This window comes from Tympanuchus pallidicinctus, unplaced genomic scaffold (assembly GCF_026119805.1).
Source record: "Tympanuchus pallidicinctus isolate F22 unplaced genomic scaffold, pur_lepc_1.0 scaffold5, whole genome shotgun sequence".
NCBI classification, from domain to species: Eukaryota; Metazoa; Chordata; class Aves; order Galliformes; family Phasianidae; genus Tympanuchus; species Tympanuchus pallidicinctus.
Window position 1 is genome coordinate 59,627,553 of NW_026294769.1, and position 25,153 is coordinate 59,652,705.

Here is a 25,153-nt window from a genome sequence, read left to right on the forward strand (position 1 = left end):
TACAATAAACCTAACAGATTTTCATTTAATACAGCTTATATGGACACATGTGAAAACTGAAATTATTTATACTGCAAAAAGGAAGTAAAAGAAATGTTTATGTACTGTATAAAGAAACACTTCAATGCATTTCATTTTATCCAGAATGTGTTGGACCTTAAAGTGAAATAAAGAAAGTTAATAGAGTTTAATGAGGTTTCAAGTAATTTAAACAGAATTTAATGGAGCAGTGTTGGCAAACTTAAAAGGAAAATCCAAAATTACTTTTTCACAGGAGTGTGAGAGGATTAATCGTCCAGAATATTAATAAAACAGAGTGCAATTTATTAGAAATGCAACAAAAAAAGACTATTTCTGGTTTATCAGAAATTAACAGACTAAGTAGGTGTTACAAAATGATCCCCTTTGCAAGTGATTTATCTGTGATCAATGTTTTAGTTCCTTATGGTAATACTTGATTTTAAATTAAATGTTTTCCTAAAGGAAACAATGAAGCAATACGCTGAAATCACAAGGGCATGGTCACAAATACACTCACTTTCATGTCTTGCATTCAGAAGAGGTTTGCAAAAAAAAAGTAATTATTATTCTAAATGTTTCTGTTTCGATTGCCCCAGGTTATTTGAAAGCCAGCCCAGGAAGTATATTACATTTCATCTGAGCATATATGGCAAGATAAACAGAATAGGGTTAAACAGCAGCAATTTTCATGTTTCATCCTTGGTATATCTCAAGTATTTAAAGTTTTCCTAAGGTAATTATTTTACAGTTCTTGCCATATTTCCTCCCTTCCTTCCTCCCTCCCTCCCTCTCTTCCTTCCTGCTTTATTTTTTTGGTTTTCATTTTGTTTGTTTGTTTGTTTGTTTTTAATATTTCCCTCACATGTCCTTCTTCCTGTAGATAAATTATGAACTAACTCTGTGTAGAAGGCACTATGAGTTGCAGCCCTCTTTAGGAGTCCTATCTCATTTTACATGGTATAAAAATTAACAAATGAATAAGCTGATGTCTCTCTCTCTCTCTTTATTTCATTATTTGTATTTCTGCACCATTCATTTAATCCCTGGATAAAATGAAACTATCCACTGAGATTAAAGATGAACACTACTCACTTGTAAGTTCATGAACACATGTAGGATCATAAACGTCTTTGTACTTGCTAATTTTGTTGTGGTAAATTTAGAAATTTGATTATTCCTTTTTATCTTTTAGATATTTAATACTTATTTACTTGTTTGTTTGTTTGTTTTTTTGTTTATTTGTTTATTTTTGTGGTGGATTCCTTATATTTGACAAGCTGTCATCTTAACTTGTCTGCTACTGGAATAGCATGTACAAGGTGCCTGCTACTCTCAGTTATTTGAGTTCTATAATATAAATATAAGTTACAAAATACACATATGCATCTCTTTTGGAAAAAACAAAGGCTAGTGGAAATTATGTTCTCATCCTATGTGTAATTTTCCATAAAAAAAGTAAAATAATCTCTAGGCAGAGTTCATTCTACACTACTGAACTTTTATTTTACTTTCTTTTTACTTAGAGAAAGAAAAGTTGAAAAGATAGATGATTGCTTCTTGTTGGAATGTCAGAGGGTTAAGACTGGGGAGAAAGAAAAGCTATTAAATGAAAGCTCTGTGGGGACAAGAACAACTAGATGTAAAACTGCTATGGGCTGGAAACAGATGAGCATAAGTTTGTTAGACAGCTTTACACTGGAGCTATGAAAGACAAAAATCCCAGCCTCATTTGAAGCTGTCTTTTCCCATTCCATGCTTCTTTCTGCTTTACATCTCCACGTCACATTCACATTCTTGCACCAGTTCTGTTCTCCTGGATTTCAGGATCATTTAGTTATCCGGCTGCTCACTGACACTTGAACTCAAATCCTGGAATAACAAGGCTTTTATTGCATGGATAGATGTCAAGGACACAGAGGAGGTATATAAAATGGCGTCCTACTGTCCCATCTAAATATAATATAAAGGAGGTCTGCTGACAGTTTTAAGGCAACATATTTCTAAAAGATTTCTGACTAAATGAAGCAATTTTTTTTTTTTAGCTCATATAACTTGCACAAGTCACAACAGATACTCATTAGAAATCTGAAATGTATTTTTGGCAGTTGCAAATTGTGTTTCAGAAAAATTCACTGTGAGTTAATTCTTTTTTGAACAGGGGTAGCAATTCTCGGCATTTATTTTCCACTTGAAATGCACTTGAAATCAAGGAACTAAAAGGAAATGACTTGCACACAAAGACAAAAATTCAGATAAAAATTAAGTTTGACAAAAAGAAAACTATCTAGAAAATATCTCTGGAAATCCAAACAAGTTGTTCCATGTATAAGAAAAATTGTGCTCCTTGTTTTCAGTGACTGTCATGGCTAATAAAAAACTCTATTTATCTTTCCTCCTTTGGAGTACAGGGTGAGTCATTTCATTTCCAATGTTACTCATCTTCTCTCATACTGATGATGTTTTAATTTCTGCCACTGGATCAAATATTGAAGTAGCCCACCAAAACGTAAAATTCTGTAGGAGCACATTCATTAATATGTATGGGGATTATGGTTTCTACTACTGTTAACAGAATAGACCTGAAGAAGGGGATTTGCTGGAGAGATTAGTGAGGCTGGATCTCACCACATCTAAACCATCACTCATGTCATGCTTGATACATAAGCAGCATTGCGCAGCACTTTACAGCAATCTTCAGAACATGCTTATAACACTGTATGGAAGCATTTATAGAAGAACTGAACTGTTAAATCAGTGATCACTTAAAAGCTATATTGTCCTAGGACAACAGACACAACTCCTACTCGGTAACGATGAGGTAAGTGATCTGCAACTTCTTCATGTTTTACAGAAATATTAGTTTCTCAGAAAAAAAGAATGTTTTTTACTCATGTAGCAGTACTTTGAATAAGTTAGACAGGGAGGATTTTGATGTCAGTGATGAACAGAGAAGCATTACACATCTGCTCAATTTTATCTCTCCCAACTCATCGAATAGTAGAGTCAGAGTAGCTTGAAGAAAATAGCAGATACAATGTATTCAAAGAAAAAGTAGATTTTGTGTTTCCAAGCAGTTGGGGATCTGAGGGTGTTTAATAAAAAAGATTATATATCATATTTTTTAACCGTTAGGCTACTTTCTTTTTCAGATCTTAACATTCGATCATATTTGAGGTTCACTTGGAACTGTGAGAGCTGCTCTGAAAGTAATGTCACTTATTTCATTATGTTGGCCCATGATGTCAGAAGCAGATGCTGGTGGCATGACACTAGAGGTTGGATCTTCCTGCCAATATTCGGCTGGAGGTTGCTGCCATGTGACAGATGGCAGCAGAGGGGCAGTCTGACAAAATAACGTCTGACATAGAAGTGTGTACAAAAGACAGATGTGTCACTGAATTCCTTACACAGAAAAAATGACGCCCTCTGACATTCATCAATGCTTGCTTAACATTTATGGAGACCAAACAGTGGATGTTAGCGCAGTGAGGTGACTGGTGCATGTCAGCAGTGGCAATGAGGATATTAAAGGCAAAACATGTTCCAGATGACCAAACAGGTTTTTGAGTGCAGCATGCAGTTTCTTGTTCATTGCTGGTGATAATGCAAAGCTAATGGTGGTGACTATATTGAAAAGATAGTATACTGTGGCTGAGAATTTGCTATACTAGATATACTATAATGCTCTTTGCATTTGTTGCAATTTCCATGAAAAAAAAAAAAACAAGAGGCATTACTTTTGGAGCAACATCCTTACATTTCAGAAATTGCCCCCAAAGCAATATTTGTTCAAATCTAGTTTATGTCAGATAACCCTAGAGGCTGCTTAGTTTTAATTGTCTATAAAAGTTAACATACATCATTGTGTCTACTGTGAAATGGCTAACTTACACATTAGAGTGATCTATGAAATATACTTCTACTGCAAAAGTCAACTGCTTCTGGCAGTGCCATTTGTACAAAGCCAATGATCAAAAGATAATAAGAACTGACAGGCAACATCACAAATGCTCCATTGTAAACAGACAGACTAGGAGTTAAGTGAGCAATGATGATTGATTGTTTTTACATTGGAGACATCTCAGAGAAAGAACAAGGATTTCTTGACATTCGCTTTCACATTATGATGACTAACCCTGCACATTCAAATACACTGAAAACACCCAGCTACTCTGAAATAAACAGAGGTGTCTATGAATTACTTTCAAAATAAATCTGTATATCATGACATTCTAAATCACAAACTCCTTACGAATGATTCTTTTGCTACAGTCATTGCTGAACCTAAGACAGTCAGAGAGCCAGATCCCCAAAAATCCTTCCAAAAAAAGGGAAATAAAGATTTCACAAATGTGAAAATACCTCAGTGAAATTCTTTCTGCACTTTCAGAATGTTGTTTTGCCTAATGGTTACAGAACCATTTTATCGGTGCTATGTTACGTGTCTCAATTAGTCGGAAAATGGTAGAGCTCAAAATTCTGGCAGCACATATCTGTAGCTGCATGGATCAACAGAATCATTTGAAGTGAATGGTTCTGTGGCCATTACTTTTTTATCCTGTTTGTTGCAGACACAGCAGTCTAATTTTTTTTCTAGTCCCAGTCCTAAACATCTTAATGATCATTATTATGTGATCCTCTCAGTTTTCTCAAACTATCCCAATTATTTAAATATTTTCTCACCTCTTTGAGAAGCATTATTACTCTCCAGTGGACTATTTCCAAGTCAGCTAATGTACTTGAAGGTCCAGTATTTTCGTTGTATTTTCTTATCCTTTAGAAATTGGTAAGTAATTTTTTTTTATTTTTTGTATTTAAATTGCTAATTACAATATTGAGTGGAAGGAGACCTTGGACAGTCTCCTTGGCTGCCCTGCTTGATGCAGCTTTCAGTCTGAGAACTATCTGTTCAACACTGTTTAACTGCCTCTGCACCCTTCTACTATCGTTTCAGCTAGACAACGCCTGACTTGCTTGTAAAAAAGTTGCAGGCATCCTGACTTCTGATTCTGTTTTAAGAGATACAATTGCTACTCCTCTTGCTTAAAAAGCTTTTCCCTGTTGGAAAAATACATTAGATTAGTTTGACTTGGTTTGCTCTTTACAGATATGTGTTTACTGTTACATCATCTTTAAAAATTCATGGTAATTTTTTTCTACGTTTAGGAATTTTCTACTTTTTTTTTTTTTTTTTTTTTTTTTTTTTGTAATGAAACTAGACTGAATTTCCTAAAATTCCCTGACCTTCTTTTCTCTCTCCCTCTTTTTTGTTTTGTTTTGAGATAGTATATATATTTCTACTGCATATTTTTAGTAATTTCTTCTTCTTCCCTTCCCAAATTCAGAATTTCTATTTTTAGACTTTTTCTTAATTTTCAAGAATTAAGCATTTCCTAAATAGCTTATATGAATTTCTATAGGTCTACTTAAAGTTGTCCGCTGAGGTCATTTAAAAAATCTTACCATTCTTATCCTTCCTGAAATTCCCACATAGATACATGCCATCAGTCAAAATAAAGGTACAGACTTAGCAAGAAATACAGCACTTTAAATCATTAACAGTGCCACTCCTGCTTTATGGGATATGACTTTTAAGTCAAGGCAAGAAAAGAAGCACAGAAAATTTGTAATTAAAAGCGAATTAATGAAATGAAATCTCTTCTTCAAGTTAATAGCTTTACTACATGTTTAATTTACTAGGTAGATAAGTTCATTTTGCCTGATGTCTCAAAGAACAGTTAAAAACTTTTAAAGAATGAAAAACATGACTGTTGATTTCAGATGTGGCATGACTGAGGTGGTATGGACTCTAGCCCTCTACTTTGATGGTTTTGTTCATGTATTCAGGAAGAATAGCAGCAGCGCTTATAACTCACTTTTCTTGAGAGTGAAGACGTACTTATGCAGATCAACATGAGCCAGCTAAAAACTGATATTTGCTCAGTATTCATTCCTCAGTAAAAGGAAAGTAAAAAAAAATATCAATTGTGCGCAAATATTCCTAGTCACTGTCAGTGAACTGTTTTTCAGACTACATCTGTTTCCCACTGATTATTTAATGAGAATGCAGGCAGCACAGAGTGAGAAAGATCAGAGGAGCCTGTGCTCCTCAAGGCTATTACCTTGTTTACCTAATTTATAAAGCCAGGCAAAATATTTCAACCCTTGTCGTATTTGTTCATATTTATTCATTGCTTTCTAAAGTATAATATTCTAGGAGATTTGTACAGCAGCTGACTGAGACTAGGAAAACAGAAGATGTTGCTGGACACACCAGCTCTACTAAATGTCACAGCATTACCCTTGTTTGAATTGGACTGACTGTATAACAAATGAGGCATTGACTGGCAGCAAAACAGATTCCTGGCATTAATAGGTTCCAATTATCCATGCCATAGCTACTAGACACTAGATACACCTCTGGACAACCAGATAAGTGGACACCTGCACTTTGAGGCATGAAGGCAAAGTGGATGGCAGAGAAGAAATGGACAGGTTTCCTCTGGAGCCTGAGCATAGTGGTGTGACTGGTACAGCAGAAGGTGCTGCCCACCAAGGCAGAAAAGCATTGCTAGAGCTGTACAAAGCTAAGCGTAAAGAAGGCAGGGGGTCTCCAGAATCATGGGGAGAGCTGGAAGTAGAGACTGGAAAAGCAGTGTTGTGTGTTGGCCAAGAAGTGACAGCCTGCATCTGAAGTGCTTAGGTAGCACTGTGGCATGCTGAGAAAAATTGCCTGGTCATGAAAATCATTCCCTCTGCTTCACACAGTGCCTACTTAGCATTTAAAAGGTTTGCCAAAACCTACAGGGCAGGGATAACAATGGTTGTTTCAGAAAGTTCAGAGAAATGAAAATTCCCTGAAGGCACCCCCCACCTTAGGATGCAGGAAGAGTAGCTGTCAAATGGAAGAAACAGGACAGGAAAAGTAGAAAATATTCAGAAAATTTATTTTTGAAAATACTATATTCACTTGGTGGCTAACTTTTAAACTTCCTGTAGTATAAATTTTGTTCCTGTCCAACCCCATCACCTGTAGCTCCACTATCTGGGCCCAATCCTGGTGAAAAAGCACTGTTTGGCATGGGAGATGTAATGTGATACGGAGAAGAAGCAGATGCAGCAAGAGCAGCATCGCGGATGCAAAAGGGCAGCTCGCTGCCACTGATGCAGCAGGACCTGACCATATCTTCAGAGGGCTTCTGTTCAAGTGGCACTCCTTCAAATCCAGGTCCAGTGACAGTGCAACTGGTACTCTATTTTTTTACACCAAAATTCCCTTTGAATCTTCTTAGCAGATTGGTATAATCCCTCTTTAAATATGGGTTATAGTAGTAGACTAACTACAAAAATGCAAAGAAGAATGAGTTATCACCATTTAAAGACTGGAAAAGACAAAGATACAATAACTAATGATTAGAGTCTCTAAAGTCAGAGAGGACGCTCAGGGGCATTTTAAACATGAATGCATGTGAATAAAATGTGATGATTCTGCTAACTGCATAGATCTCTCTGAAACTAATGCCTCCTATTTATTTCCATGGAAACTACAACAAAGAGCGCAGTAACGCTTTTTGATGCAAAATTCAGTAATTCTCACCTACAAAATACTATTTTACAAGATAGTCACCACCAGCTGCTATGCATTTTCACCAGCAATGAGCAAGAGCTTCATACCATGCTTGTAAAAATCTGTTGTTACCGTTACTGCTGAAATGCATCACCTACTGCCTCCTTGTACTCACATCCACTGTCTAGTTTCCATAAACGTGCAACAAATGTTTGTTAATGTCAATGGGTGCCATTTTTTTCCGCATGGAAGAATTCAGTTCCACCTCTTTGCTTCATATGTGTTTCCATGTCAGATGGCATTTTGTCAGACTGTCCCTCGGTTGCCACCTGTCACACAGCAACAAACTTTAAGGGAATATTGAGCGGAGGAGGTTCAACCTCTACTGGCTTACCACCAATATCTGCTTCTGACATCACGGGCCAATATAATAAAATAAGAGTCATTACTTTCTGAGCAGTCCTTGTAATAACCACTCTAAGTTGTATTTTTGACATTTGGAAGTAGCAAAGAAATGTCAGATTTTCAAAAGCATAAAAGCTGGTTTTAAAACCCAACTACCAAAAGCTTTCTGCCACCTCAGTTTGAATTGACTAACCACAAATCGCTCAAGTTCTGAGAGGTATTTCATGGATAGGGGGACTATATACTTCACTGTAGAAACTGCTACTTTATCTGCTAGGAATTTACCATGTGAGACAGATCTTGGCAAATCCCCTTCTGTAGTGAAGAATAGATGAAGTCGAAGCTGACAAATGTTTTCATGCTATCAATGTCAAATATTTGCAGAGGTCATGTATTACCAGCAAATCCTTTCTGAAGAACATTTCTTCTACAACTGCAGAGTTTCCCAACCAATTCTATGTTGTATGATTCTGTAGTAATGAAATAATGTAAAAGTAGTGTCAGCAACATTGTTTGGAATATAATGAGAAGACAAGGAGACAGATTTTGATTAGTAACCTAAATAAGAATCAATATCCAGAAGATTTTAGTATAGTTGCTTTCTTTTAGCAACATCCTGATAGCTGAAGATTCAACTACATAGAAAGTTTTCTGGGAACATTTCATTAAGGTTGCATGTTTGAAAACTCAGCTCTCTGAGGTTGTTTTTTTTTGCTTTTGATGGAGTAAGTAATGCAATCTAAATAGTATTTTGGATTGAAATGCATCCAGATACTGTCTGAAGGGAATCCATACTGAAGTTTCTCTTCACATCACACAAAATACCTACTATTTTAACATAATGAATGCTTCAGCAATGTTGAAATGGGCCTTTACTTATTAAGCTGTATTTTTTCTCAGGCAGGTCAGTTGAAAACAATGATGTCTTCTAACAGTTGCATGTTCAGTAATTCAGGATCCTCTGGTTCCTGCTCTGATCATCACATTATTTTTTTTTTCACTGCATTTAAAATACTTTGAAATTGTCTTTCAAGTGCAATTATATTTATACATGAAGTTACAGAAAAGGTCTCACTGATAAGTTGTGCAAAAGCATTAAAAATCCATTATCTCCTCTAGGGATGATTTTGTCTGCTAGAGCATGCTATTATCCTGTTTGCCAGTTAAACAGTTGTTCATCTTGGGAGAATCAGTATCAGTTAATGATTACACCCAGTTTGTCTTCTCTATATTGTTTTTCTGATATTCTCATTTATTTCTTACTATTCAGTTTCTGTTCTGTTATCAACATATCAACACATTTCATAAATAAATGGTTTCTAGGAAAGATTCCAACATTTTTGACATATATATGAGATATGAATGTACAAAGGGATATAAATATTATTAGGATGCTGAAGGATATACTTTTTTGTTCTCTGCTAGAGTATGGGATCAGAAACAGAAGTTTTTTCTCCATCAGTGCATATAAACAACTTTTACGCTTTCTCCTATTGGGTAAACTGCATATATATTTGGGTCATTCTCCAAAGTTCTTCCAAGTTGCCAGCATCCTTTTTCAAATGGAGATAATACATCTAGATAAGAATGTCATCATCAGTGTTATTAATTATATCTAAAAGGGACACCATCCTGCTTTGTCCCTTAGTTTTCCTCGCCTGATGCAAGAAACATGGTAACTAAATTTTATAGTGAAAGAAGACCAGCAAGTAACCATTCAGTATGTTAATTACCATAATCCCTAGGTTTTTTTCAGTGTCTGTTCATTCAGTACTGTTTGTCATCTTGAAAGTGTACTTACAGATTAATGCTTTTTTTCACGTATAGCCTTTCAATTTCTGTGAAAGATAGCTTTCTTAAAGCACATATTTTAACATAAATTTATTTTAATGATCAGTTTAGACTCATTTCTGAACTGACCTATTGTTTATTAATCTAGCTATCACGGCTTTTGATTTTCTGGGGCTTTTCAATAGTAGTTCATGCTTTTTTATAAGTCATGACAATTATAACACTAGATCAAAAGGAGTTTACTTTATGATGTGAGGATTCCCTGCTTATAATTGCTTGTTATTGTTTATCAGTTAAGAACTTTTAATGACCTTCTATAATGTACTTTTCTGCAAGATTATTAAGATGGGGTAAAACAAACAAAAAGAGCTTTAATCAACATTTATTTCCTGATTAGAACTTTTACCATGAACTTTATAATCACATGTATATTGATGATAACAATGCATCTGTGTTTCTCTGAGCCAAAAAAGATATGGATGGTAGTTAGAAAGAAATTGAGAATAAAGCTTTTTTTTTTTTTTTTTTTTATTTGTATGAAGTGAGTTTGTGGAAAGGTTTACAAATTAAGCAGAAATAAGAATAATTCAAATAGAGTTAAGCATGAAATAAATTGGATGGAATAACTTTATAAAGCGACTAGGAGTTGAAATTAAAGAGTAGCATAGTCATCATGATTTTTTTTTTTTAAATGTGGAGTATCAGTTGCTGGTATGTTCCGGTCAGAAAAAAAAGAAAAAGAAGAAAATGAAGCAGATATTTCTGCAAGATATTTCTGTGTCCAGTTTTGGGCCCCTCACTGCAAGAAAGATATTGAGGCCCTGGAACATGTTCAAAGGAGGGCAACAAAGCTGGTGAGGGGTCTGGAACACAGGCCATATGAGGAGAGGCTGAAGGAGCTGGGAATGTTCAGCCTGGAGAAGAGGAGGCTCAGGGGAGACCTCATTGCTCTCTATAACTTCCTGAAGGGAAGCTGTATTGAGCTGGGGGTCGGCCTCTTCTCTTGTGTCATTAGTGATAGGACCAGGGGGAATGGCTTCAAGCTACGGCAGGGGAGATTCAGGCTGGACATGAGGAAGTATTACTTCTCAGAAAGGGTGGTCAGGCACTGGAACGGACTGCCCAGGGAGGTGGTGGAGTCACCGACCCTGGGGGTGTTCAAGGAAAGACTGGATGTTGTATTGAGGGACATGGTTTAGTAGGAGCTATTGGGAATAGGTGAACGGTTGGACTGGATGATCTTTTAGGTCTTTTCCAACCTTGGTGATTCTATGATTCTATGATTCTAAGGTGTAACACCTACAACATCAAAATAACACCTAGAACTGTGCTGCCATGTGTTTTTTAATTATTTACTAGACAATTAATTGATAAAAATAGGAGGATGTAGTAATTGGCAAATGAAAACATTTAATTGCACTGAACTCAAAAAAATCTCTTTAGTTCAAAATTTTTTTAATAAGAGAAGAGATAGACTCCAGCACTAAAAGCTAGAATTTTGTTGCTCATGTGTTTGTGTATTGGTTAATATTCCTGCTCCTACTGAAATGAAAACATAAATTGCCTGCATAAATGAGAGAAAATGTGAGCTGAAAGTTTATATGTATGCTTGCTGCAGAATAATCTCATTAAATAGTTTGTATAACAGAGATATACCCTGAGAAGCAGTAAAAAAGGCATTTGAAATTAGACATCCTAAGCAGAAATCTGGTCTGTATGGCAAAAGGGAAGGAAAAATAATAAAAAGCTGGAAGGAGGAGAACAGTATTCAATTTTCTTCAGGATGAGATCCAAAACGTAAACTATTTATTTTAATAAAGTCATAACAAATTGCTTCCAATTCTATTGAATATATCTTTAGTAAATAAATGAGAGTTTATAGGAGCAAACAACTGTAAAAGAAAATAATATGCTCATCATTTTGTGTATTTTGGCATTAATCTAAGAATATATCCTAATTTCAGAATTTACAGTTGTCTTTCAATACATAAAAAATACTACTTATCCCACTAGAAATTTTTCAGAATCTTGCAAGTTGTAGGAAATGTAAACATATTTATATATATATTATGTACATGATGTTATGAATCTCCATTCATTGCATAATGATACATGTATATATAATACTTCTATTACAAAAATAAATAAAAATGAAAATGAAAATGAAAATGAAAATGAAAATGAAAATAAAAATAAAAATAAAAATAAAAATAAAAATAAAAATAAAAATAAAAATAAAGGAGCAGCAGTGGGGGAGCTGCTTATTAAATCTGTGAAAGGCTTCACTCAGTGGTGTTTGCATATATTAGAAAAACTGAACAAAACTAGACCTTGGTGTTGTCAAAAAATATTTATAAGTAAAGAGAGTTGCCTGAGTGAAGTATTGACTGGAAGGGAGGAACAAACAGGATCAGGGTGACTGCTCAAATCTGCAGTGTATGTCATCAGAACCTCCTGCTATCATCAGGGGAAAGGAAACATATCATCAACCACAGAATGTAAGTCACTGATTAATAAAAATAGAGCCCCAGAAGATAACCTCCCCACCCCACAGCCAAAATGAGATTGCTTTTTAGTTATGAGCAGACTGGTATTCTGTTATTAGTATAACGCAATTCGAGTTTTAAAGTAAACATAGCTGCACAATATGCAGTCAGTGGCTTCAGTGGGCTTAGAGAGAAATTAAATTACTTTTGTTAATGTTAATTCATCCTCTAATGTGACTCTCCATAACTCAAAATTCTCTTGCCTCCAATGTCATTCCTGTTACATTCCATTATATATTGTTGCCATGCGACAGGTAGCAGCAGAGGGACACTGAAAAAACGATATCTGACATGGAAGTGTGTATGAAGCAAAGGTGTGGAACTGAATTACTCCATGCAGAAAAACTGCACCCGCTGACTTTCTTCAATACTTGCTGAATGTTTGTGGATACCAAACAGTAGATGTGAGCACTGAGAGATGGCGCATTGCTTCTTTCAGCAGTGCAACAGCAATACTAAGTCACCTCCACTAGTGCAGATTTTTATGAGCATGACATGCAGGCTCTTCATTGCTTGTGAAAATGCTTGACAACTGGTGGCGACAATGTAGAAAAATAGTGTTTTGTAGCTGAGAATTTGCTCTATCAGACACTGCTATTATACTCTTTGTTTTTGTTGTAGTTTCCATGGAAATAAGTAGGATGCATTGCATTCAGAGTGACATATGTAATATAAAGGCCTAATATTTTTTTCAAATTATCATTGTATTTGCAGTGCATACCTAACACAAACCAATCTTCTAACACTCACAATCTTCACTTCATCTCATTGTTAGCTACTGAACATGCAGTAACTTCAAATTATGTAATATGACAATATAGTTATACAAACTATGGATTTTTTTTTTTTACTGTATTGTTAAGAGAATTTGGAAACAAAGACCTTTAAAAATAGTTTAAACAGAATTGTTATTAAAATATTACAATTTCTAATTTTTTTTTAATTTTAGTTTGTGGAAACCTCTCTCCATCACAATCAAAATGTCATAACTGTCAGGTGGAGTCCCTAATGACTGGACAAAGGGAAACATAATTCTCATTTCTAAGATGGATAGAAAGGAAGACCTTGAGAACTGTAGACCAGTGAGCATCACCCCTGTGTCTGAGGTCATGAAACCTCGTGAGGCCCCGTTGGGAGTATTGTATCTAGGCCAGGGGCCCTTGGCACAAGAAAGACATGCAGCTGTTTGATTGGTTCTGGAGGAAGGCCATGAAGTTCATTAGAGAGCTGGAGCACTTCTTCTATGAAAAAAAAGTCAGGGAGCTGGGCTTGCTCAGCCTGGAGAAGAGATGCTCAAGGAAGACCTCACTATGGTATTCCAGTGCTTGAGGACAGGTTATAAACAGGAGGGAGTGTGTCTCATTATACAGCATGATAGTGATAGGACAAAGGGGAATGCTTTTAAACTAAAAGAGGGGATGTTTAGATTAGATGCTAGGAGGAAATTCTTTACTTACAAGGTAGTTGGACATTAGCACAGGTTGACCAAAGAAGATGTGGGTTTTTTTCATTATTCCTTGAGGTACTCAAGACCAGGTTGGTTGTGGCCCTAGGCATCCTGATCTAGTGGCTGGCAACACTGCCCATGGCAAATTATTGGAATTAGATGGCCTTTAAGGTCCCTTCTGGCCCAAGCCATTCTATAACTATGATTCTACGAAGCATATTTTTGAAGAGACTGTCTGAATACAACTGGTGTGAAAGCAGATTACAGAAAAAATACTAACTTTTTTTCATACATACATATATTTAGAAACCTACAAAAATTTTTAGGTTTCTCTGAGTGTGATGTGGAACATATTTCTTCAGAACTGTTTCAGAATGGCATTTGTTTAATTATGAACTAGGCAAAGGGATATAGAGCAAGCAAAGGCAAAACAGATGCGCTGTAACAAAAATATATACCTGCTTTGTAACTACTTTATGGTAATAAAGTTTAATTTCTGTGAGTCAAATGAAAAAGAAATTACAAATATTCTATATTTAAATTTCAACTGTTTAGCTACAAATAATTACTGGGAGTTACTAAGGATGCTGGATTACTTAGCTGAAGTACTTTATTTAGGGTGTTTTCTTACATCCTAACAATCAATGTATGTAGGTTAGGTTGTTCCAAAACTAATGTCTCCTAATTATTTTCATGGAAACTACAACAAAGAGAACAATAGCACTATTTGATCGAGCAAACTCACATCTACAAAGTACTATTTTCTGACACAGTTACTAACATTAGTTATGCATGTTCAATGGGGATGAACAAGAGCCTCACACTGTGCTCATAAAAATCTGCACAAGTGGAGGTGACATACTATTACTGTTGCCACTGCTGAAACATGCCATCCACCACCCCTCACTGTGCTTACATCCCATTTGGTCTTCATAAACATTCAGAAAGCATTGGTAAATATCAATGGGTGCCACTTTTTTCTGCGTGAAGGAAATAAATTTCTCTCCTTTGCTTCATGTACATTTTCATGTCAGGCACCATTTTGTCAGTGTTCCTCTGCTACCATCTGTCTCATGGCATCAACATGTAATGGAATATTGGTGGGAAGGTTCCACCAGTACTTCTGTAACTCTAACATCTGCTTCTGATGTTATGGGACAACATAATAAGATAGGAAGCACTAGTTTTACAGCAGCCCTTGTACTTCTGTCCTATTGTAAAACAAATATTTTCTTAAGTGATGATTTATTATTTCCTCTAATGTTTTCTAAGATGCACTTGTAATTGACACAGAGTAGCCACTGCCATGCATCGTTCTTTGCTGTTCTTCGATTACAGTGTTTCCTCTTATAGCAGGGTTGAAGTTATTGCAGTTTCTCTGTGCAGCAGCAGTTTCTCCTAATGGCAGGGTTTGTCTGCAATTAAGTGGCAATAAAGACTTCTAGACTTGTAGTAGACCAAAGAAAAACACTTACCTATGGTATTCCTGGAATTGCCTCTACAACTCACAAGACAAAACCATTGCCATGACAACATACTGAAGGATGGAGTGTTGCTGGAGGACAGAGTTTTGTGAACAATGGGACAGTCTTGTTCATTCTAAAAATACATTCCTGTTTTGGTGCAATAAGTTATGTCTGCAAACTCATTTTTGAAAAAGTTTTTTATTGTAAACTAACTTGTTTACAACTTTGAGATCGTGCACCTGTAAATCTAGCAGGTACAAAAGGATGCCTGAGAGAAGATTCAGAATTTCAAGACTTGGATGCTTCAGAATGAGTGCTTTCACAGATCAGCAACCCTGTCCCCTGACTGGACCAATGCTGGAAGCCAGATTGGTGATGTCTTTCTCCATCTGTCTCTCTCTCTCCCCCCACTCTGCTCCCCACCTCTGTTTCTTTTTTTCTTTCTCTCATATAGTTGTTAAATAATGCCAGTCTAATTTATATTTCTTCTAAAGCCATATAGTTTTGTTGCATACCTTAGAATTGTAAGAGTGTTGATACTTTTAAGATAATTCTAGTACTGAGATTCTCATTAAAATTAATTGTCTGTGTTTGGAGCTTAAGTGTTAGTTTCTCCTTTATGTAACCCGTGGGGATTTGTAAATATGGTCACCTCTCCCTCCCTTCATGGGTGGGAGGGAAAATTGCTTCAATTAGGAGCTTTATTTGCAAAGTGTGAAGTGACAATATCCAGCGTGGAACACACTTCAAGGTTACCTTGTTCATTTTACTAGCAGAGCTATAGATGTAGTTTTCAAGAGAGACATGGAAAACCTGGGTCAAACAAAATTTTTTTTTACTGGGGAGGGTGCGCCTCTTCAATTTGACAGGAGACAGAAACTTTGCACTGGAGTTCAGACTGCACTGAATGATTGATGTGTTACAGAGAAGTGCTATCACTCCATTCTTCCAGATATTTCTGAAGTTACAGTAATGCATTATGACTGAAATGTCTAAGTCATTTTCCTCCTTTCAGAAAAAATACAATAGCAGATCATGTTGATCATGTATCTAAGAGAAGACAACGACTGGATATTTTATTTATTTATTAATATTGTAGTTACAGACAGTCTTTCGTACAGACTATACGACTAACACTTTGTTCTTTACAGACAATGATATTGCAAAGTTGTTTATTGGGCAAAAATAAACCATCCTTCCCATTAAAATACACACTTCAGCAGAGTGGGTTTCCAATTTACCCAAGACCACTGTACATTTTGCTGTGCTAACTTCTACAACAGGGAAAATATTTGATGCTCAAACACGACTGCTACAAGTTTCCTTGGAAACATAACCCTTAAGTTCAAACAGTTTGGATAGGAAGCTAAGAACTGTATTCCAGCTGAAGTACAGAAAAGTCAGAATACCATGTTTTGTTCAAATGCATATATAAATATGCATTCTTATCTATATACAGAAATAGACTTCAATATTCAGCATGAGTAAAATGAAAAAAAATTGTCTATGATACTGTAGCTCAGACCCAAATTTCCTATCCACAATATGCAACATAAATAATTTAAAGGACTAAAGGAGTTATGAGTACTCTACACTTAAATAACCAGATAAAGTAATTTGTGAAAGGACTTGGAACGAAACTGTGTTCAAAACAAAATTTTTTAAAAATCTACAAAGATTAAGTAAATCTGCAAGGGCAATTAATCCAGACAGGAAAGGAGAAAGGAAGAATGCCTGGGATTCCTGAAGTGAATGGGAAGGGAAAAATAGCCCTGAGCAAGGGGGAGAGGAACAGGCACATCCATTGACATGCTGAGGAATGACCATCATCATGATTCTCCAGGATTTAACAGTGTTTAAAAAGTAATCACAGTAATTGCTTTCAAAGAGTAATGAATGTCAATACTAATTTTTCTTTGTAAATTAAAATTACAACAGGTTTGTGACATTAACAGAGAGAAAAATCTCTGTGTGTTACATAAATGCTGTTGAAATGCTTTGTCTCTTTTTAAACACATTCTTTCCTTCAGATTATTGTTACAAGGGCAATTTCACAGACTTAAATACAAAAACAGTTTGTTGATCTAGAGTAGCTCAGCAGCTTGTTGGAGATTACATATACATATATATATTTTTTTTTCTCATAGTTACTACCTTCTGTAGAAAAATAGGTCTTCAGTTTGTATATCTAAATCTCCTTCTGAAGTGTTCAAAGGGTGTGACAAAGTTATCCAAAGCAAATGAATCACTGATATCATACCCTTGCTCTCAAGTATAGGAGAAAATTTGGAAGTCAGATGTAAAAGTAAACATCAATCAGAAGATCTACTTCCTACAATATTTTTTTTCCTCCTGCTTTCAGTATGCTCTTTGAGAAAAGAAAGACAGATTTTTTTTTTTTCAACTAGATTTACATGCATCCTATTTTACCACTGTAGCATATGACAGAATACAGAGCTGGATGAGCAATATTAATTCCATTGGAAAAATGGGCTAGGAAGGCTTTTAGAGTCATGGGAAAACTATTTTAAGGTAGGAATAGCTTGGAACTTTCAAAGTCCTCCATGTCAAGCAGTCAAACCATCTATCGCAGAATTACAGAATTACAGAATCACAGAATCGTAGGGGTTGGAAGGGACCTCCAGAGATCATTGAGTCCAATCCCCCTGCCAAAGCAGGTTCCCTACAGCAGGTCACACAAGTAGGCATCCAGGCAGGTCTCCAGAGAAGATTCCACAACCTCCCTGGGCAGCCTATATATCCTATATAAACTAACACTAAAACCATAAACTTTCTTATCTCAGATTTCAGGGGAATTATCTTCTTCTTTAAAGCATTACAAATAAATTCCAAGAGATTTACTACTTCACTGGTTAAAAAATTTCCTCTCTTTCCCAATTTTCATAGGTATAAGCATTTTAATATCTGCTATTTAGTAGTCGTCTGTGTAGTGATATGATTCAGTGATTAATAATTTTTCAATGAAGATGTTCTGAGAAACCAATTTATGTGCACGTCTGAAGGACAGTCTGTTTCTTGTCCCAAATCCAGCTGACATGTACCTAGCACTGATAGAAAAAAATATATACTAGCAGGATCTTAGCAGGATAACAGTTTTCTATGCCAGGAAAGATATGAGATCCAATTGGAGAGCAGGAGATCTCGGGGGAGGCAATTTGAGTGCTATTTATCTGCTAAAAAATGGAACAATTTCAACATGAAGAGAGAAGGATAACTCTGTTTAACATCACCATGGAATTTTTATTTCAGTCGAAAGTTTTCTTTTTCAACTACTCAATTTCTATGCACAACCGTGTCTATTGGTTTTCTTAAAACACTGCCCACAAAAAGCATAAAAGCAAACTACTAGTATGGGGCCTTTTAGAATCTACAACTGTTCCTTGTTATACATTAAAAGAAATATGCCAAATAAAAGCATATATATGAAAAAGATTTGAACGAAAGAACAATAATAATGAAGACTGTTTTTTTTGAATGTACCAACCAGCTTCTTTATCTAGCCTGGGCTCTAAAATCCACTGTATACCTGTAGATACGCAAGAATAGAACAGCATCTGGGTATGTCAACAGTGTGGTACATTCCCTGAATGCAAACAAATAAAAACAATCCTGTATATCAGATCTTAGGAACTGCATTGTGCTGAGCAGCAACACTATGTAGGAAAATAAAAAATTAACAAAATAAAACTAGAAAACCCCATAGGCATGTTTTCTGTGGGAAGCTAATACCTCTATTAGAACTGAAATACAGTGCGAGAAAAAGATCATGGACAACCTATCTGAACGCTTTTTGTTATTCACTGTATTCAAAAGCAACATACTAAAATGGAAAAGAACAATTTTATGAAAGGCAGGGTAAACTGTTTACCTGAGTCTTTATTCTGCATTTCCAAGAACTGTGAATTTTAGGTGCATTCCTTCACACCAGTGATATAATTCAAAAGAAATATCTAGCTCTTTCTCTTGAGAACTACTGAGTTATTGACATTAATTTACAGAGAAAGAAAAACAAGAACAAGTTTTAAAAAACACTGAGATTTTTTTTTTTGCTGTATCTTTATGTTATGTGTCTTTTCTCAGTTAGTTTAGTGAGAAAATGGAACGGCAGAGATTCTTTACAGAGAGAGTGATGAGGTGCTGGAACAGGCTGCCCAGAGAGGTTGTAGATGCCCCTGTCCTGGAGGTGTTCAAGGCCAGATTGGATGGGGCCCTGGGCAGTCTGGTCTAGCATTAAATGGGGAGGTTGTCGGCCCTGCATGTGGCAGGGGGGTTGGAGATTCATAATCCTTGAGGTTCCTTCCAACCCTGGCTATTATGTGATTCTGTGATACTGTGTTCACTCAATGTTTTAAGGTATAGATATTTGAAGATAGATATTCAAAAAAGAAGGCATACAAATGCTCTGCTGTCCTGGTTTTATCAGTATTCCATATCATGACATCATGAGGCCAGCTGTTAGTGCTAGAACACAGTGCTGAGAAGCTGCACTTTTTGGTTCCTGTATCCTGGCAGTCTCAGCTATTCTCATGTGGGTTCCAGCTCTCCAAGAAGAACATACACCAAGAAGAGATGGACTACAATTCCCAGAAGACTTTAGTACTCCCCACGATTTCCAAATCCAAGTGATGAGAGAACTCTTTTCCTTTCCAGGCAGTGCAGATACTGTCACAGCTGGAAATCTTTTATCTCCCATTTGTTTTATTTATTGCGTGTAAATCCCTTTTTTGTATCATATTATCTTACATTCTTCTATCTTTTGTAGTAAATCAGTTATATCTCCTTATCTTTTTCGGATTGTTTCAATTTTCTTCTCCCCAGAAATGGAAAGAGTGAAAAAAAGAGGCCAGGAAGGTCACTTGTGATAACATCAACAAAATCGCAACAGATACAAAAGCTAGGTTAATTATTTTGATTCAAAGGCTACAACCTTTCCATGTGTATTTGTAATATTTAGTTCTCAGTTATCCTGTTTAATCCAGTTACTGGGCAAAATCTAAGCTTCGTAGATCACACCAGCTCCAAAAAGAAATTCTTTGATAGGATTTTGTACAACTACTCTTAAGCAGAAGAGGGGTAAAACAAAACGCATTTTTCCACTTACAGTTTTGACTTCTAAAGAGAAAATCTGCACTTCACAACTAATCTTCTCCACTGCTTCTGAAAGTTTTGCACATGCATCTCTTTCTCCAAACTTTCTCCTCAAACCCTCATTGTCCAACACTCTTCATCAGTATATAGTGGAAGCTCCACTGCTTCCACAGTAGTAGAGTAGTAGTAGAGTGCTTCACAGTTTTGGTTGTATTTTGCTCTTCATCAGTTCATAACAATCTTAATTGAAAAAAGAAAAGAACGTCCTATGGGTTCTGCAATTGTTGTTCACTTGCCCTGATGAGATGAGGTAAAGGATCACGGTTCATCTTTATGGCTTCACATTATGTGAAGCACATGCTCTCACTGGGGAAAACAATCCCCAGTGGGTACAGAGAACTGATAAAGCAGGGAGTAGCTCTAGGCTTGTGCTGCCAGATACAGTCTGTCAAACCTCCAGGAGAGAAGTTTTCACCCTACTGCCAATGTCTGAAATCCAGCAGTAAATTCCTGACAGTTTGCTGATGAATGGAGGTCAAAGTCTCTTTGATTCAGTAAGGTCTAGCCTAGCTTATAAATATCAAAATTTACATAAGTGACAACTGATCTGACATTCTCACTTACTCATGAGAGAACTTTTTGATTTTTTTTCTGCATCACATAATTTTGCAGCAAATACAATAGCTATGTGTTCTGTTTTTGTCTGAAGATGAAGGGGAGATTTGTACTTTTACTCATTAATAGCCTTGGCTCATTTGCTGATAACCTCAACAGCAATTTCCAGCCCATTTCTAGCATTTGCCTCTTCTTTGAATTAAAATTAAAATTCAAAATAATACAGTCAATCCTGTCAAACAATCCTTCCTGTCAATCAGTTTAAAGCATATCTTTGAGACCAGGCATCTGCAGAACAGAAGTAAAAAAATAAATAATTTCAATTATACCCATGCAGTTCAAATCAGCAGTGAGTAATGCAATACCTGAATATTTCTGCTTGTATGATTACACAGAAAATATCTGTTCAGTATTTCTGATTTGCTTTAATGATGCAGCTGGAGTCTAAATTTTGCCAGTGGCCAACACCACACCTGCTATGTTTGCTGCTGAACCATTTTCCAATGAGCAGCAGTAAGTAAAATAAACAACTCAACTCATGCCACTCCCCTGGCAACTCTATAGGCTAATGTTCTCTTAATAACAGGTAAATGTTCTCTTCTTACATTTACATTCTTGTATCTCACATCTGAGCAATGTGAGAAAAAAAAAGAGTCTGCTTGAGAGTAGTACACACAGTTAAAGGTAACTGTGATTAAATCTACTGCTAGGGTCTTGAAAATTGACTTCTACTGAATTTAAAAGGAATGAAATGACAGTTTCATAGTAATAGTGATCCCCCAGTCTTTGGAGGTAAGAGTGAACAAGAAGGCTTTGTTATCCTTTGTTTTAAAAGAAGGAAAAACAAGAATGTAGAAAACAGGAGTACATAGAAGATTAAATAATAGGGTAAGGTTTAAATGCTGACTGAAAATGATATAAAATTATTGGTAAACTCATGTTCCCACTTTCTGAGTGTTATGACAAAGAAAACAGTATTCTGACATTTGTACATTTTATGAAATTAAAGAAAATCAGACTATAACTATTTTCAGCAAAATAGGTTTTTTTCACTCAAAATTTTGGTAGTAAGATCAAGCCCATATTTTAAGCTTTACTGAAGACACTCTGGGTTTGTTATCATTGAAGGATGATGGGAGAAGGTCTGGAAAGGCATCAGAAATTTCAGTCTGAGAAAAGAACTGAAAAATAAAAGGTAACACAAATCTGGTGATTTTAAAGTTATTGTTAAAGCAAAACCTATGACAGTAGCTAGAAATTTCCCAGAAGGGATGTAAAGGTAAATACAATCAGTTATATACTTATTTTTTCCTTTATCAGCAGCTACAAAATGTTCATTTTATGGAGACTTCTTTTTTTTTTTTTCCACCTATTCTCTCATGGTGGAAGATACTGAAGAGGCCAAAGACTGACATAAACCAAATGTATTTCTGCAGAAGAGGTACAAGGCCAAGGAAGCTTAGCTGAAACTGGAGCCTTCTAACTGTGATGAACTTCACCAAGGACTAAAAGAGCCAATACTTTAGAAGAATACAAGTTCATAAATCCCAGTAGAATTGAATAATTGTCATGTAGGAAAGATTAGACATTGGAATTTTAATAATTTATCAGAATTACTCATCTCTGATAACATGAAATTTATTTCTCCCATAGAGATTTTTTTAACAAGACAAGTACAGATATTGTGAATACATTTAGAAGCTAATGGCTGGTCAAATAAATAGAACATAACAAAGATCTAGGAGAACATAACTTTTCTTGTTTCTCCTGGTCAAACTGATGCTGGATTTGTAGGAGAAGACATTCCTGAAATGTCCAAACAGCACTAGTCCCATAGCACCAGGAGCTTGAAGGACCGCCTTAGAAGATAGATATCACTCACTATAGGAAAGTGGAAAATCACCATAATGATATCTGTAGTAATTACCTTTCTGTGTCTAATTAAGAAGTGGTGACTTGCTGAGTAACATTCTAAATAAGTGATAGATTTTTTGTGACGCATGAAAGAAAGTACTAGTAATCTGTAATGTTACATGAAACAGTTCTATTAAATGCTGATGCTGTGGAAGAAGTGACCATATCCAAAATAATCACCCATGCAAAAACTTTTGTACTTGAAAACTGCCAGGCTTCAAAACATCAGTTGGTAAAATGAAAAAGTTATTTTAGTAGGGTTGTTACTGGGCAAAGTTAATCTGTTTTATGTAGATTATATTCTGTCTAAGTCATTCCTAAAATTACTCAAGTAGTTATTTAAAACTAGTACTTTCCAACGTAGTGTGGCAATAATAGTGCTAGTCATAGGAAGTAATATGCAAGAGACTTGGTAGTAACCCAGGCTGCAAAGTGTTCAGGCAAGTTCGGAAGCCTTATCTCAAAAGATGGAAAATTCTGTTGCAGCCAGAGTTGAATTGCAGACAGCTATTCTATCACCTGGAATGCTTAATTGGCATAACAATCTTGTTCTATGATGATTTGTAAGAAGACTTGAGTTCTCTGCCCACCTTAGTATTAAGAAATTTCAATGAATGCATCATGTAATCCCTACATGGGTCAACAGGTCATTCTGGACTGTATCTGGACATACAAAAAGGAATATACATGAGATATTTAAGAGTCGTGAAAAACATGCAATTCCAAGTAAAGTTGGATTTCTTCAAATAAGATATGATATTTAGCATTTTCTATTGATGTACTGTAAAAGAAAATACCTGTGTATCCACTTTGGATAACACTCTGATTTTGAGGCATCTTTTTCTTACAATGGGAAGTACATCATAAATTAGGAAGGTATGCAACCATGTTAGGAGTTTTGGACTGCACTATAATAAATTATAGATAAAGTAATAGCTGCATTGAAAAAAATAGTTTAGAATTTTCTAGTTTTAGAAGCAATAGCTCAGATTTTTGTCTTGCTTTCACAGCATCTTTCACTGTAAGAGTAAGCAACATTTTTGTTTCTTTGTTTTATGTTTTACCTCTAATATATTGCTGGAATGTTTCTACAGCTAAACTGACAGTTAAACCTTTTTCTTTATTGTATTAGAGATCAGTGTTTGGCTGCATGGACAGTATCCATCATAGACACTGGTATCTATGTACACCATAGGAGATCTAATTTAATATTTATTGTAAATGTCACAATTTATGAAACAACAGTTCGGAAAGATTTCTGTAATGTTTAGTGGCAATTTTAGGTTGTAATCAAGGTCAGTCGTCTACCTTTCTTGGTCTGTTCTGTCATTCACTATTTGGACAATCCCTTTCCCTTCAATGACATTCAAATTATCCTATAATTAGAAGTTCCAGGAGCACTCTCTTTTCTGTTTTCTTCAGAACGTTAGGAAATTTAAGAGAAGAAAACATAGCCCCTTATAGCAACAAGAAAAAATGGATTTTATGATATTTATGTAAAGATAGGAAACAACTGGAAAACAATAAAAAATATATTTACACTTGGAACAAAAGGAAAATAAATTTGAGCTCTAATCCTTCTCTGAATAATTTTAAGAACATTTCAGCAACACTGGTTAGTATGAGTCTCTCAGAGTTGCCAATACTAAAATGTGAAACATTTTCAGTGCAGTATATAATGAGACTTCCAAGAAAAATAACGGATTGGAAAGATAGATTCATAGTCCATGGAAAAATGTTATAATTTTTTTATGCTCAGTAAGCAACTCTTTTTATCAGTTCTTTTCTAAGAAGAGATATATATTGAGGAGGGGGTGGTCTGGGAGCATCTAAGTGGGATCAGTGTGCACAAATCCATGGGCCCTGATGGGATGCATCCATGTGTGCTGAGGGAGCCGGCAGAGTTGATTGCCAAACCACTCTCTATCATCTTTGACAGGTGTTGGAGAACAAGAGAGGTGCGTGAAGACTGGAATAGCCAATACAAAGGTCTCTAAAAAGGGGAAGAAGGAGGATCTGGGAAACTACAGGCCAGTCAGCTTCATCTCTGTCCCTGGAAAGGTGCCATCTCCAAGCAATTGGAAGAGAAGAAGGTTATAGGAATAGTCATGGACTCACAAAGGGAAAATCATATTTGACCAACATCATAGCCTTCTATAATGGCATCACCAGATGGGTAGATGTGGGAAGAGCAGTGGATGTCATCTACCTTGATTTCAGCAAGGCTATTGATACTGTCTCCTACGACATACTGAAAACAAAGCTGAGAAAG

General features: G+C 35.8%; 1 protein-coding gene and 1 pseudogene across 1 annotated transcript in view; one reads left to right on the plus strand and one right to left on the minus strand.

Moving 5' to 3' along the window:
* Positions 1-25,153, plus strand: part of ENY2 (ENY2 transcription and export complex 2 subunit) — a 745,084-nt gene that overhangs the window by 371,067 nt on the left and 348,864 nt on the right. The window lies entirely within an intron of this gene.
* The window catches only part of LOC128091478 (heat shock transcription factor, Y-linked-like), a 38,530-nt pseudogene continuing 20,375 nt past the window's right edge, over positions 6,999-25,153 (minus strand).